We start from the raw sequence: 14,110 nt of genomic DNA on the forward strand, positions 1-14,110 counted from the left end.
AGGCAAGATTACGTGCCTGATCTTATCCTCAATTATTTCCTCTAAACAGATTAAATTTATACTGATTAGAGGTAATTAGTTTAGCTCACGTAAGTTAATTTACTACTTACAGTCCAATATCAATTTCTGAATAATTCAATATTGTTCTATATTCTTACTCGCGTAATATTTCAAACTGTTTCAAGTCTTGAAATTAATTTTAGACTGAACAAATTCTAAATTTTAATTTTCTGTATTCTATCCCAAGAATGACGTTTCTGACAGTGTCAACTCCCGAGCTCATATTGTATCCATCTACTATAGGTATTTATCTTGTGACTTTAACCTAACTGTCTGGCAATTAAGGATTTTTTTCTTCTTTTAAAATGTCAGTGCGTTTTTTTTTATACGCCGCTAACATCGTGCTGTGCTTAGAGATTCTTGAAATTAAGATTCTCAAACTATACTTGTACTGAAAATTATTCCGCCTTAAAATACGGCGAGAATTTATCGATCGAATTTACTTGATCGAAACATGAACTTAACATGAAATTTGCTATAGAATTTAGGAATACATATATTAATTCCATAAATCCTCCATTCACAATATAACATAATATTTTTCTAAGAAAATCCTTGGCTTAAAAATACATGAATTGTATTATTTAAGGTCTGGAATTTTCTCAGTCATTACAAGTTTAAGGTTTTAAAAAGATTTTATTGAATATGTCTATGAACTTGTGTTTTGAAAGTTTGTAGTATGGTTGTTAAGTTTGTGTAAGCTAAAATGATTTTGATAAGTAAAAATATAATTATGTGTAAATTCATGATTTAGAAAATGAATTATTTTTGAAGTATAAATACTTTGCTATGTTCAAAAAGTGGAAACCAGTATTTATGTCATTACAGTAAGTTTAAAAAAATGATATAGTTTTTTACGAGAAAGAAACTTATACTCAGAATGCTACAACATTCTAGAGAACATTTTAAAGAAAATACTATAGCATTCTATATAGCATTTTAAAAATAAAATGCTACAACATTCATACAACATTTTAAAAACATGCTGCAGCATTCTAGATAGCATTTTTTTTTAAAAAAAAGTCTCTCAAATTTTAGGAGTTTCAGAAAGTATATGTTAAAGTTAGTTACAGTGACGGCCAACTCAGCAGGGTCGTCACAGAATTATGCTTGGGATATGTTTCTCTATTTATGACTTGAAACTTCTTTTTAAAATTATATGACTTAAAACTTAGTTATTTTATTTTTATTTTATTTTATCATTAAATTTTTTCTTTAAATTATTTCAAAATTTATTGAGAAAAAATAATTTAGATGATTAATTAGGTGTAATTTAAAATAATATAATTACACCTAATTACTAATTAGTTATCATAATATTAAGGTATTTAGCATAATATACAATTTATTTTTTTTTTAAGTTTAAAACACAAAAATCTACTAAAAGGGTATGTAAGTAAATTTATAACAGTTTATTCTGATTCTGAGTGTAAGTTAACACATGAATGAGATTGAGACTAATTCCGACTTCAATTTTTGAAACCTAAGTAAACAACTTATTATCACTCAAATTTCTGTCAACTTCGAATCTTACCCACTCCGATTCATACCTACTCCGATTTGCGTATGAAAAGAAAGAGAGATTACTTTGTTCAGAATCCTCGAGCTGCAAAAGTTCTTAAAGAGTGGAATTTTCTCCGAGTGATTCAGGGATTTTTTGCTAGTTTGATCCGTTGAATTTGGTGGCCAAACGACGCTATTTGTTTTTTTTTTTTTGCCTACTCTGTTTTCTTTTGTGTTGACCTTATTGCGTGAAGAAAGATGTAACTGGTTTTAGTTTTAGTTCTTGAAGAATAGTTTTGCACATCAACTACTCAATAAACTGATAACTTTTTTTTTTTCCTATTCTCTGGATTGGTTTGTGGAACTCATTCTATTAACATGCAGAATAATTGCTTGCACTTCTGAATAATACAACAATAGAATCTAAACAGAAGAAGTTGTCAACACACGTGTATAATAAGAAACTAACTAATTTTTTCTTTATCTAGCCTCCGCAGCTGACATGGTTAAATCGTTTGTTAGAGATGATTCGGGATATCCTCGCAGCGGCGATTCTATCCCCATGAAATAACCTGGTTTTTGGGGATGAGGCAACACGTGACTATCACTGGTTAACATCACCACCACCGACGACATGCTGGGTCGATCGAGAGAGTGTTGTTGCACGCATAAGAGACCGACATGGACACAACGCAACACTTCTTGAAGATTGTGGTGCGAGTTGCTTATGCACGCATCAAAAAATTCCATCGTCCTGTCTTGTTGCATTAATGTCCAAGCCTGGAATTTTCAGAAATCAAGAACATATGTATGTGAAGGATTTTTCATACATATATGTCAAGTGAGAAATATGATGTCTTAAAACTTACAAAGCCACTAAGCATAAGGCCGTCCTTCTGAGGGCGAAAGCGTGTGCTTTTTTTTCCACTTATAATCTCGAGCAGCACTATGCCAAAGCTAAAAACATCGGACTTTGTCGAGAACACGCCATTGAAAGCATACTCTGGTGCCATATAACCACTGCACACAATATTGATCATAGTAGTAAAGAGACCAAATAACTTAATATCATCTGCATAGAATTATTAACATAATATGTAATGAAACAGGGATAGAGTCCTTACTAAGTACCAACTACTCTGCTTGTCTTTGCTTCTATTTGATCACCTCCGAAAATTCTAGCCATGCTGAAGTCTGAAATCTTGGGATTCATCTCATTATCCAGTAAAATATTACTAGCTTTTAAATCACGATGTATAATTCTCAATCTTGAATCTTGGTGGAGATACCACATATGATTTGGAAGCGCGTAGGCCATCCTAGTAGTTTACCATGCATTTGATCTTTAACAAATATGTAGTTTTTTGAGTTAGTCAATTTGTTACAAAAACTTGGAATTCAAAGCAAAACTTCTATGCATGATTTGCTAACCAAAAATGAAAGAGTCAAGACTTTTCTTAGGCATGTATTCATAAATCAATAGCTTCTCCTCTCCTTGAATACAGCAACCAAGAATCCTTACAAGATTCCGATGTTGAAGTTTAGAGATTAGCGTTACTTCATTTTTGAACTCATTTACACCTTGTCCAGAACTCATGGAAAGTCTCTTCACCGCAATTTCCCGTCCGTCTAGTAACTTCCCCTGAAATCTCTAGTTAGAAGGAGAGAAAATATAGCAAAAAGGAATATAATCTTAAATTGAAATTAGCTTACTCTGTACACAGAACCGAAACCACCTTGCCCAAGCATATTGCTCTTGGAAAAATTATTAGTGGCAGTAGTTATTGTGCACAAGTCAAACAATGGAAGCTCCAGATCTTCCTCTTGGCTTCCATATTGCTTAGTTGGTTTTACGTGTTTCCCTGTTACATTGTACAGTATAAAACAATTGACAATCAAAATGTGAACATCACCATTATAACACATACAAAAGATCCTAACCGAAAACAAGAATGAAATTTTAAGATGCTCATTAGACAGTTTGACACAACTCAAGATTAGAGTAAGAAATACACTACCTTTCAAGAGTACCCTCCAAATATAATAGCCAATCACTAAGATCATCAGAAACCCGACTCCGACGACAGGTGCAACTATAGCTGCGTTCACACTATGATCACCTCTCGCTTTTTGTTTGATTTTGAGTCAAAAAAAAAAAAAAAAAAAGAATCATTGCCAAACAGAAAACTTTCACAGGAAAAGGAAACCCTATGCAAGTAATATTATGTACTTTATTAATTAGCCATACCTAGTTCTGAGGGTGGCATTCGAATGTAGAGATCCCGCCCACCAGAAGTAAATTTCCTAATATCAAACAGATCACCAAACCAGGTGATACAGCCACTACCTTCTTCGATATTATATGTCGCATAAGCCACGCAAGAGCAGTTGCTCAAGCATTTGGCCTTGCATTCCTTTACATTCATGCTCCTGTTCGTCCAAGACTGCTCCGTATCAGGCAGCTTTATTCCAACGAGTTTAAGAAACCCGTCCTTATCTTTATCTTTGCATGAAAGTGGACTATCTCGCACGCATCCTTCGGACCAGTCTGCTGAATTCCATTTTCCTTCATTCCTGGGCCTGAATCCTTTTAGGCATTGGCATACCGGATTTTCACTTATGATACACTATCCATTGCCTCCACAGACGCCATAGGTATCACAGGTGTCGCTTGGTAGCGACGAGTAGTACCTCCAAGTTTTATCCGATTCCATCCATATAAGGCGTACTCGTGAGCTTAAGGTTTGGTTTATGACAAGTCTTGTGAGAACTGACTTATTCTTGAGGTTGAACATGTAATACACTTCATCATCATTGTGAACAAACTTGGAATCGTAAATTGGATTAGGCCTGGACTCCAGTGTGCCGCTAGAGGAAATTCCATTCCAAGGTCCAGTGCGATAAATTTTCCTCTCGCCCTTCCAAAGACAAGCTTCAGGGACTCTATGATGCTGTACGTCGAATTGAGTCCCCCACTGAAGATCTCCGGGACAAGGATCCTCCGTATTCTTCCACGCAGTCATAGACCTTTTTAGACCAGTTCTCAAATCCCATCCGAATTTCATCCCCGGTAGCACTGTATCCGATGGGCAATCAAAACTTTGCCACAGATAGTTGTCCGAGCTTCTATCTTCCTCATCTCTTAGTACAAGATTCCCCGAATCTAGAAGCTCTACTATTGGTTTCTTAGCTTGCTTTGATGAGTTGGTAGACCAGACCACATTCTTGTTCTGTTTCGAAAGCACAAGATTGCCTGTGCTGTTTATCGTCAACAAGCCAGAGGAATCATTGATAGGGCTACACCGGTTTGCGACCCAAACGACGGTTTGAACCGGGATGTTCTTGTACCAAATCCCGACATAGCGTTTCTTGGAATTTACTGGACTGAAGAAGCCCAACTCGAAGACGCCTTCTTTTGAAACCAAGGTTCTTCCATCGCTTATAGATCCGAACGGACCGATGCTGTCAGCTGCAAAAGAAAAGGTGTTGAACAAAACAAAGAAAAAATGGGCAGCAATGTTAAACGTAAAAGAAGAACACCTCATTGTTATCTAGTTATTTTGAACTCTCTGCTAAATTAAATGATATGTAATAACATGGCTATTGACTCTATTTATTGCTTGCTTTGGAAGGAACGTTTACCAAACTCAATACTACAGATTGACACAGAAATATGAAGGAACACTATTTGGTCAATATCTCTTATTTATTGTTTGCATAGAGATTTATACGGTGGGCCACGCTATTTTGCCTTACCATAAGTGACCGAGGTAAAAATTTATTGTAGTCGGGTCTAATAGTTAAAATAATAATAATGAGATTATAAGATTAAATTTTTTGTGTTTAGTGAGGGCTATGTGTATACTGATATACTAAGTCCTATATTTATATATATATAGGTAAGGTTTCTGGTCAGGCACTTGGAGTCATGCACTTATATAATTATGCATGAATTGTTTATATTTATCGGTGACAATGTATATTAATCCTCAAAACATATATTTTTTATAGTAATTTATGAACACATAGCATGAAAATATGTATATTGGCTGATTTATTATATTTTATGTTAAATATACACAATTTATATGTAAATATACACAACTTACATATAAATATACACAATTATACAAGTGTCTGACTGATCAGACACTTTTCAAATGCATGACCAGAGACAATTCCTATATATATATATATGTGCGCTTTTATAAGAAACAGAATAAGTTGAGCGGGGCTCAAACCCCAGTAGATTATAAGTTGGCTCCGTGCATGCTTACCGATAGGGTAAGTTTTATAGCTCTTGATTAAATATTATCTATCTGATTTGTGAGTGTCTATCATATTAATTGCGCCACATATGCCATAGAAGGTCTCACACTCATAAATCAGGCAGTTGAAATTTACGAAATGGCTAAAATTATTTTCCCTACTGGTAGGGCCCCCCATAAAAATTTTCTTGCTTCCACAGCGAAGAATGCAATAAGCATTTTACACATGGTTTGTGTGAATGATTTTAATGAGCAGCCAAGCTCAACTGGGGGTCAAAAAAATTCGAGGAAGAAACACTACTGTAGGAAGTCGTATTAGGATTGTTCTTTACAAAGTGGTTTTAATGGTAATTGCATGTTTGGCTTTTGCAGTAGTAGTTACGCTTTTGTCTTTGTATTAGGTTTTTATTTATTTATTTTATTTATTTTTTGTGGTAGAATTTTGTCATTATATTTGTAAGTAGGTACAATATTCTACATTTCCGTGTTGAGTAGAAAAGGGTGGCTGGTATATATATTCGTTAAACTCTTTTTATTTTTTGATTTATTTTTTTATTTTTGGCTTTTCTTAAAGACGTGAGAAAGCGACTGGCACTGAAAGAGTTATTCATTTACTGGCAAGTGGCAATATCTAGTGATTTATTCACTGGTTCTAATATATAGAGTTATTTTTTAACTGGTAATATCTAGTAATTTATTTTCTTAAAGACGTGAGAAAGCGACTGGCACTGAAAGAGTTATTTATTTACTGGCAAGTGGCAATATCTAGTGATTTATTCACTGGTTCTAATATAGAGTTATTTTTTAACTGGTAATATCTAGTAATTTATTTTCTAGTTTTAATAGATTTTTTTTATTCACTGGTAATATTAGCAAGTGATGGCTAGTGACGGAGTTTGAAAATTTTTTTCAGTGGGACCGTGAGCGCAAATAAAGATTTGAACTAAAATAATAGCATATGTATTATTATTATTATAACTATTTGTCTTTGTTTTTTAAACCAAACAAAGCAAGCTTCTAATTGAGTTTAATTCACTTTTTTAGGTCTACAATCCATAAAATTGTAAACTTATTCAGTAATCTTATTAATTATTGATTTATTTAGCAATTTAGGTTAAAATATGAGATCCTAAAAAAAAAAAAAAAAATTTGGGGTGATAGTCATTTTAAAAATTTTCATATAAATATCATAAGTACAAAAATTTAAGGCAGGCGAAATATATAAGGGGAAAAACATAAAACAAAATTAGCAGGGACAAAATTAAAGGGGGCACATAACACCCGAGGTTTTGAGCTTCTAGCTTAATTTATAAGGATTTGTATTACTGAGATGATAATTTACTTGAGTCACAATAAATATTATTCATTATCTTTTCTTATAGAATAATATCTCTAAGTAAGCAAATGTGGCCTTCTTATGTCCTAGATGCTTATATGCAGATATTATGTATATAAATATGTGCATGTGTGAATGTATACACTTATGTCGTGATTGCTAAAGTAAGTATATCAGGGTTATGCCTTTTTCTAGTAACTTTGTATGTGCCGAATGGTCTTATTTGTGTCGTGCATCTAATCATTACCTCAAATTTGTATGTCGGTTGCCGTTTGATTTAAGCTATATTGTCACATTTAAGAGGGATTTCCTTTTTAGCTGCCCACAACAGCCTTTCTTAATCTCTGGTCTCTTTTCTCAATTTCTTCTACATCGAAGCACCCATAGAAACCAGCGGGATTATATATATATATATATATATATACACACATATATATATACAGACATACTATAAGGGAAGTTAAAATTTCCACTTCAATTAGTAAATCCGTCGTCTCAAATTCTATAGGAACGAGTGTAATTCAGAAAGCTATTTATAATTTCAACTAATATGTTTACAGCGAATCGACGTAATTAGAATCTTCAACTGTATGACAACAATAATACTATGATTATTATGTTTTCGATATCTATGTAATTATGTGGTTTTATATCTGTATTATATGATCTATGATGTGAAAACATAGCATAATGACATGTCCATAATGCATTGGAGCATTCATGACATAGAACATGACATGAAACATGTTAAAAAGAGAAAAGAGCTTTTTCCTGAAATGAAGTATGGTACTTGATTGGTGGTTGGGTAGGCAAGGGGTGCGGGAGGGACCGGCGGACCTAAAGACTGGTGGTAAATACTTGAGGTCACAAGATCGGTATAGGAAAACCACAAACACTACAACAAAAAGGTTTATTAGCGACGACATATGTCGTTGCTAATAATAAGACATTTGCAATGACTTCGCATCGCAAAAAAGAAGGTAAAATTTTTTAACGACATTTCGTCGCATTTACTATTTGTGATGTTAGGTTGTCGCATATACTAATTTATTTGTAACATGTCGTCACTAAAACGTAGAAGTAGGACCTTTTCATATTTGTAATGACATATTGTCGCAAAAATTTATAGCGCCAAAAGTAATCTGGCGCTAACATCTTTGGCGCCAATTTAATCAGTAATGGGGACAACTGGCATTGACGTGGCCAAATTAAGTTATACTTCCAAAAACTTCCTCCAAAAACCACTTTATTTACATTAAAGGTTACTACTTTGTTGCGATGACAAGTATAAATGTCGTCGCAAATATGTATCAAATTTAATTTTTCACGAAAAAAGGTAGAAATTTGGCGGTTTTCCGAAAAGTATTTGCGACGACAAGCAATAGTTGTCGTTGCAAATAAGAAGTATTTGAATACTCCAAGAATATGCTCAGAAATATTAATGAGGTGATGAAAAACGATGTCGTTTTTATATTAATTGCGACGACATATTGTCATCGAAAAAAGTCCCCCTGTCTAAACCCAATCGCAGAACCTTCTCAACCATGTTTTTCGATCTTTGCTTGCCCTTTTCTCCCCCTTTTCTCTGTCTCTCCATCCAAAACCTCAATAATTGGCCCCCAAACTCTGAAAAAAGTTCAAATTTATCATTCTCTCTTCAAATCTTTGATTTGTCAGGAATTTTTTTTTCAAAACATGTCCAAAAAACCGCCGTCGCCGCCCTCTTTGCCGGCTGTCGTCGCCCTTTTTCTAGCCGTCGTCACCCTCTTTCCACTACTGCCTTCCCGTGTTCCAACCTCGGTGTTTGTGGATTTTGGAATTTGTGAGTTATTATTTTTGGTATTTTGTAATTTGATTTTTTATTTAGGTTTTGGTTCGTGGTTGTGTTTTGGATTTTGAATTTGGGTTGTGGTTTTTGATGTATTTAGATGTTGTTGGTAGATTGTGAATGTGGTTTAGAATGTTGTGTGAGTATTATTATTTTTGTTAAGTTAAAAAATTTGGAATTGAAATTGAAATTGGAATTTAAATTGAAATTAGAATTGAAATTGAAATTGAAATTGAAATTTGTGGTAATTAGATTGAAATTTGTATGGTAATGTTGATGTGATGATGATTATGTTGTTGATAAAAAAATTTAGATGAAAATGTTAAGAATTAATAAAAAGTAAAAAATAGTGAAATATTTAATAATTACATGATAAATAATAAAAAATGAATAAAGTTGAAAATTAAATGTAAAAAATGTAAATAAAGTAATCAATTATTATATTGTTGTAATTAATAAATTTTAAAAAATGATCTATTAAGTTTAAAAATTTATAAACAATTTGAAAAAATGTTATAAATGAAAGAAAAAAATATGTTAACAAATTTAATAGATGAAAAAAAGCTTTAATTATTATTATGATAATAATAAAAACATTTAAAAATAATTATTATAAAATTTTTAATAGAATGTTAAAAACGTATTAGAAAATAATTTGTGTTAATTTTCATAAAATTAGATAAAACTTCATAAATTCATAATTCATTGATATCTAAGTTGTGATATGTGATTGGATAGTCACAAAAAAAAAAGACGTACGCGGTACGCCTTTTTTATTTGCATATGGCGTGTGCATGCATGACTTAAAGTCAGACCCATTCGAGGATCGGTACGTAGTAACCGATGCTTGAATTGTCTCGTTTGGACAATTTGGTACTTAATTTACGTGTTTGTCATTCAATTTCACCCGCGTCTTTGGTAGATGTTTCGGTACATTGTCCTTTGTTCTCCAGGTGTGCGTCTGATAGCACGCTTAGGAGAACTAGAGGGAGATGTTGCCAAAATTTCTATAGAAAAGGGGCGTTGTGGGATGAGTGACACAACACGTAAATTACAATACTGAATGCGATAGGGCCTTACCTTGTAGGTTTGGAGTAAAGGTGGTGCGTAGAATTACATTTCATAGATACATGCATTATGTGACAAAGTTTTTGATGATTGTGTTAATCTTTATAGTTGAGATGCCTATGGACAAGAGTTGGATATATTTAAAGAATCGATTGTCTAATGAGTACTGGGATGGTTTATGTGCTTTTATTAAGGTTGGAAAGAATTATGCAAATTCAACCGGGAGTAAATCATGAGATGATGCCATCGGAAATAGTGAAAGTGCACATACATCGATGGGGTTTTGATATAAGTTACACCATATGGATTCACCAATGGTGAAGTACGTGTTGATGCAGTTGTCAATGAATCGGTTGACTAGATGTTTGCAGTGGAAAATGATATGGTTGGGATTAATAATGATCATGAAACATTGGGTGAGACAGAAGACGTTATAGAGATACGCATTATGATGAATTTAAGGATCTCTTATCTGAGCTCCAAGTGGGATTGTATCTGGGCTGCACTAAGTATTCATCGTTGAATTTTTTAGTGAAACTAATGCATTTAAAGGTGTTGTACAAGTGGCCTAATGAGTGCATTGATGCAATGTTGAAGTTACTGAGAGAAGCACTCTGTAATGTCCTGGAAAAATCCAAAAAAATTAATAAGTAGAATTAATTAAGGATTTTCCATAATTTACGTCAGCTAAGCTAAATACCTCTAATCAGTACAAATTTTATCTGTTTAGAGGGAATCTTTGAAGATAAGATCAAGGGACGAGATAGTTATTAAAATTATTAAGATGCATCACTTTCTCTCTCATTCCCCACGTATCTCTCTCTCTCTCTCTCTCTTACTCCACGCCAGCCGCTATCACCACCGATCAGATGTCGGCGTCATTTTTGACACCTTCTGGCTTTTTGGAAAGCTCTCGATGAGTTGAACATTTTGACAAGTCACACAACCTCTAACTCCTCTGAATGAAGTCGCATTCACCGTCGCAAGTTTTGAAAATACCGTTTCTTCCCATCGTGATATATTTGTCATCCGACATCCAATCAAGGTGATTCCAGTTCCTATAGATTCATAATAAAGAGACGAAGAAAACTCAACCATTTTCATAGCTCGTCGTTGGCCAAAATGTCACCGTCGAAGTCGCAGGAAAAGGCGCTCTCCGCCACCTTCAGTTTTCCATCTCCGGCTAGTTTTGGATGACACCACCCTCACTACTAGGTTCAGAACTCAAAGACGAGTTGATCCCGACCACTTTCCACCTCCACTGTCGCCGTTTGGCTAGAAAATAGAACTGATGCTACCGTCTGAGGAGGTAAGGTTGGTTCTGATGATCCAACCTTTGGATCGTCATGATTTTGCTGTTAAAACACTCAGAAGATCATGGGTCAGAAAATCCTTCAACCAATTTTAAGATTTCAATACTGGAAATGTGAGATTTGAGTCGCCGAATTTTACCGACGTTGTCGGTCGTCATTTGTACTGTTAAAGGCCAAATTGTGTAAAATTGACCACACAAATGAACGCAGAAGGGTTGATTTAGGTGGGGTAAGACCCACGTCTGCCGCGGAAAAATCCTCTGATCACCGCCGCAGTTGCCGCCAGTGGCTGAAATTCGGCGAGGTATCCTTTCTCTAGCTACCAACCTCCGTTTGACTATCCGAGACTATATTCTGACTTGTTTTGACATACTAAACATAATGGTGACCTCCGTTCGACCAAATTCAATTTCGATAAAATTGGCCTGGTACCGATTACACGCGGATTGAGGTGAATCTAATGGATTCGTTGAAGTTCAGAATTGAATGTCTAAACCTTCAATGATGCTAGTGGATCATTCATAGAGTTTTATGGCTTCTCCTAGAACTAGTTTCAAGAAAATATGCAATGCGACACGACATGCGGGTATTACTAGAACCACTTAGCTCGAAATTGAGGCAAGTACAGTATGATTAATGAGAAGTAATTTAGAATATATGATGTCCATCGGATATGTTAATTATGAATTCACGAATTCGTAAAGGCAATTATGGAAGATAGAACTTTGAGGATTTAATTAGTTCTTATAATAGAAAAAGGATAAATATGTTCTAAGAAAGGATTTAATTCTTTTATGACAATGCTAAATAAAAATAGCATACTAAAGGTTAATCTCACCTTCTGAATGGGTGTTTATTTACAGAACTTAGCAGTCAAGGATAGAAGATCCGGGCGAGTAGAGAATTATGCTATAACTAAAAAGGAGGTAAGTTCCAGTAGTTTACTTTTGTCTATGACACGAACGAACTTATTCTTCCATGTTACACAAAATTATGCATATTTTGTGCTCAATGAATGTTAGAATAAGAATGGTGTTTCTTGAATGATGTAAGATGCTATGAATGTTTCAAGATGTATGATGCTATGACTGTACTTATGGACTTTAAGTAGTAGTAGAATTTTCAATCTGCGAAAAGTCTGGGGTAAAGTCAAAGTCAAAGGCAATGAAAAGTGAGACATTCACAAAAAGTCAAATTTCATAGAAAATGGGTAGAAATGCATCAAGAAGCATAACTAGATTAAAATTACTGTCATTTTGAGAAAAGATGACAGTAAAATAATTTATAAAGAAATGATGTTAAAAGACAAAAAGAAACTAAAACTGTTTGTACTGGCCTCCAAAAGAGAGAGGGTATTATAAAACCATGAGTGAGTTGGATATTTTGGGTAGCTCCCGCACTACTCATTGGGATATGTGCAATGGTACAATAGGATAGGGGCCCATAAGAAGTAAGAGACATGAAATTGTAATACGGCAACTGTTTCACATGAGAGTACGGAAGTCGTAAAGAAGTAAAAGACATGAAATTGTAATACGACTAACGTTCTAGATGAGAGAACGAAAATCGTAAAGAGGTATGAAATGAAAGAAACGAAGTAATATGATGGTCGTTTGGAATGTAAGAAAAGAATACGAACAACACAAGAATGAAAGTTAGCTGAAGTTTGAAATACGAATGACACAAGAATGAAAATTGAATAAAGTATGAAATAAGAAAAGATGAGGCATAATACAAAAAGTGTTTGGTTTTAGATGTTTTGAAATATGTTAGGATGTATGGTTTGAATGCACATATGGGTGTGTGTTATTGTATGGTGTTTTTATGACCTACGATTACTTGCTGAGCGAAAGCTCATTACGTTTGTTTGTGTTGCAGGAACTCGGTAAGACACCGGCCCCCTGAAACCTATTGTTGGGCATGCAGAAAGGATGAAGCAGGTGTTGGAAAATAATGGCATCGAGTGCGCAACGGAATTTAAAAAATTTAATCAATGTCAAAGCCAACCAAGAACATGTTCATGATGCTATATAACATAAATACTAAAGATCTAAATCATACCTTTTAAGATTTAGGAAACTGCACGTCTGACAGATCAAAGCGTTCCAAACAGCAACGAAAGAGCCTCAACCAACTGGTCTTCTTTACTATTCTTGTTTCCACGATCGGAGTACGGGTGGTCACACGTCATTCAATCTCCTCTTGGTATTCTTGATCTCCTTCCAATCACAAAAGAGCCAAAGAAAAAATTATTCTTGAGAATTAAACAATTTTTCCTCTCAGGAATTTTTTATCAATAGGCTCCAAAAAGTCTCTCAAGTGATCTAATGAGTAATGTGACTTAATAGGCTATTTATAGTGTTTAGGAAGTCATACTTCCATAATAATTAGGTTTCCCAAAGTTCTAATCGCATCTAGAGTCAATTTTGCCACATCAGCATGCATTTTACGTTACAACCGGTCGACCAGTGACAGAGACGTTATAACTCACCGATCAACCTGTCTTCACTAACCGGTCGACTGGAGTGGTCGACCTGTCTGCACTGACAAAAGTTATTTTCCTAGTTTTTCAACGCGGGAAACTTGCATAGAGCCTCAGTTTTTATTCAAGCAACCCAATAGAGAAATTGCCTGATCAGAACAGTCATATAATAGTCTTCCCATATTAAACAACTCTTAAAACAATAATTCAACCAATTTATCTAGAATTAATTTATCAATTAATTCACCCGAT

At 34.3% G+C, this 14,110-nt stretch overlaps 1 pseudogene; it reads right to left on the minus strand.

Annotated features, from left to right (window-relative positions):
• Positions 1-1,923: 1,923 nt before the first annotated feature.
• LOC21412401 lies at positions 1,924-5,108 on the minus strand (annotated as a pseudogene).
• Positions 5,109-14,110: the final 9,002 nt, after the last annotated feature.

The sequence above is a fragment of the Morus notabilis genome, unplaced genomic scaffold (assembly GCF_000414095.1).
Source record: "Morus notabilis unplaced genomic scaffold, ASM41409v2 Scaffold76, whole genome shotgun sequence".
Lineage (NCBI taxonomy): Eukaryota > Viridiplantae > Streptophyta > Magnoliopsida > Rosales > Moraceae > Morus > Morus notabilis.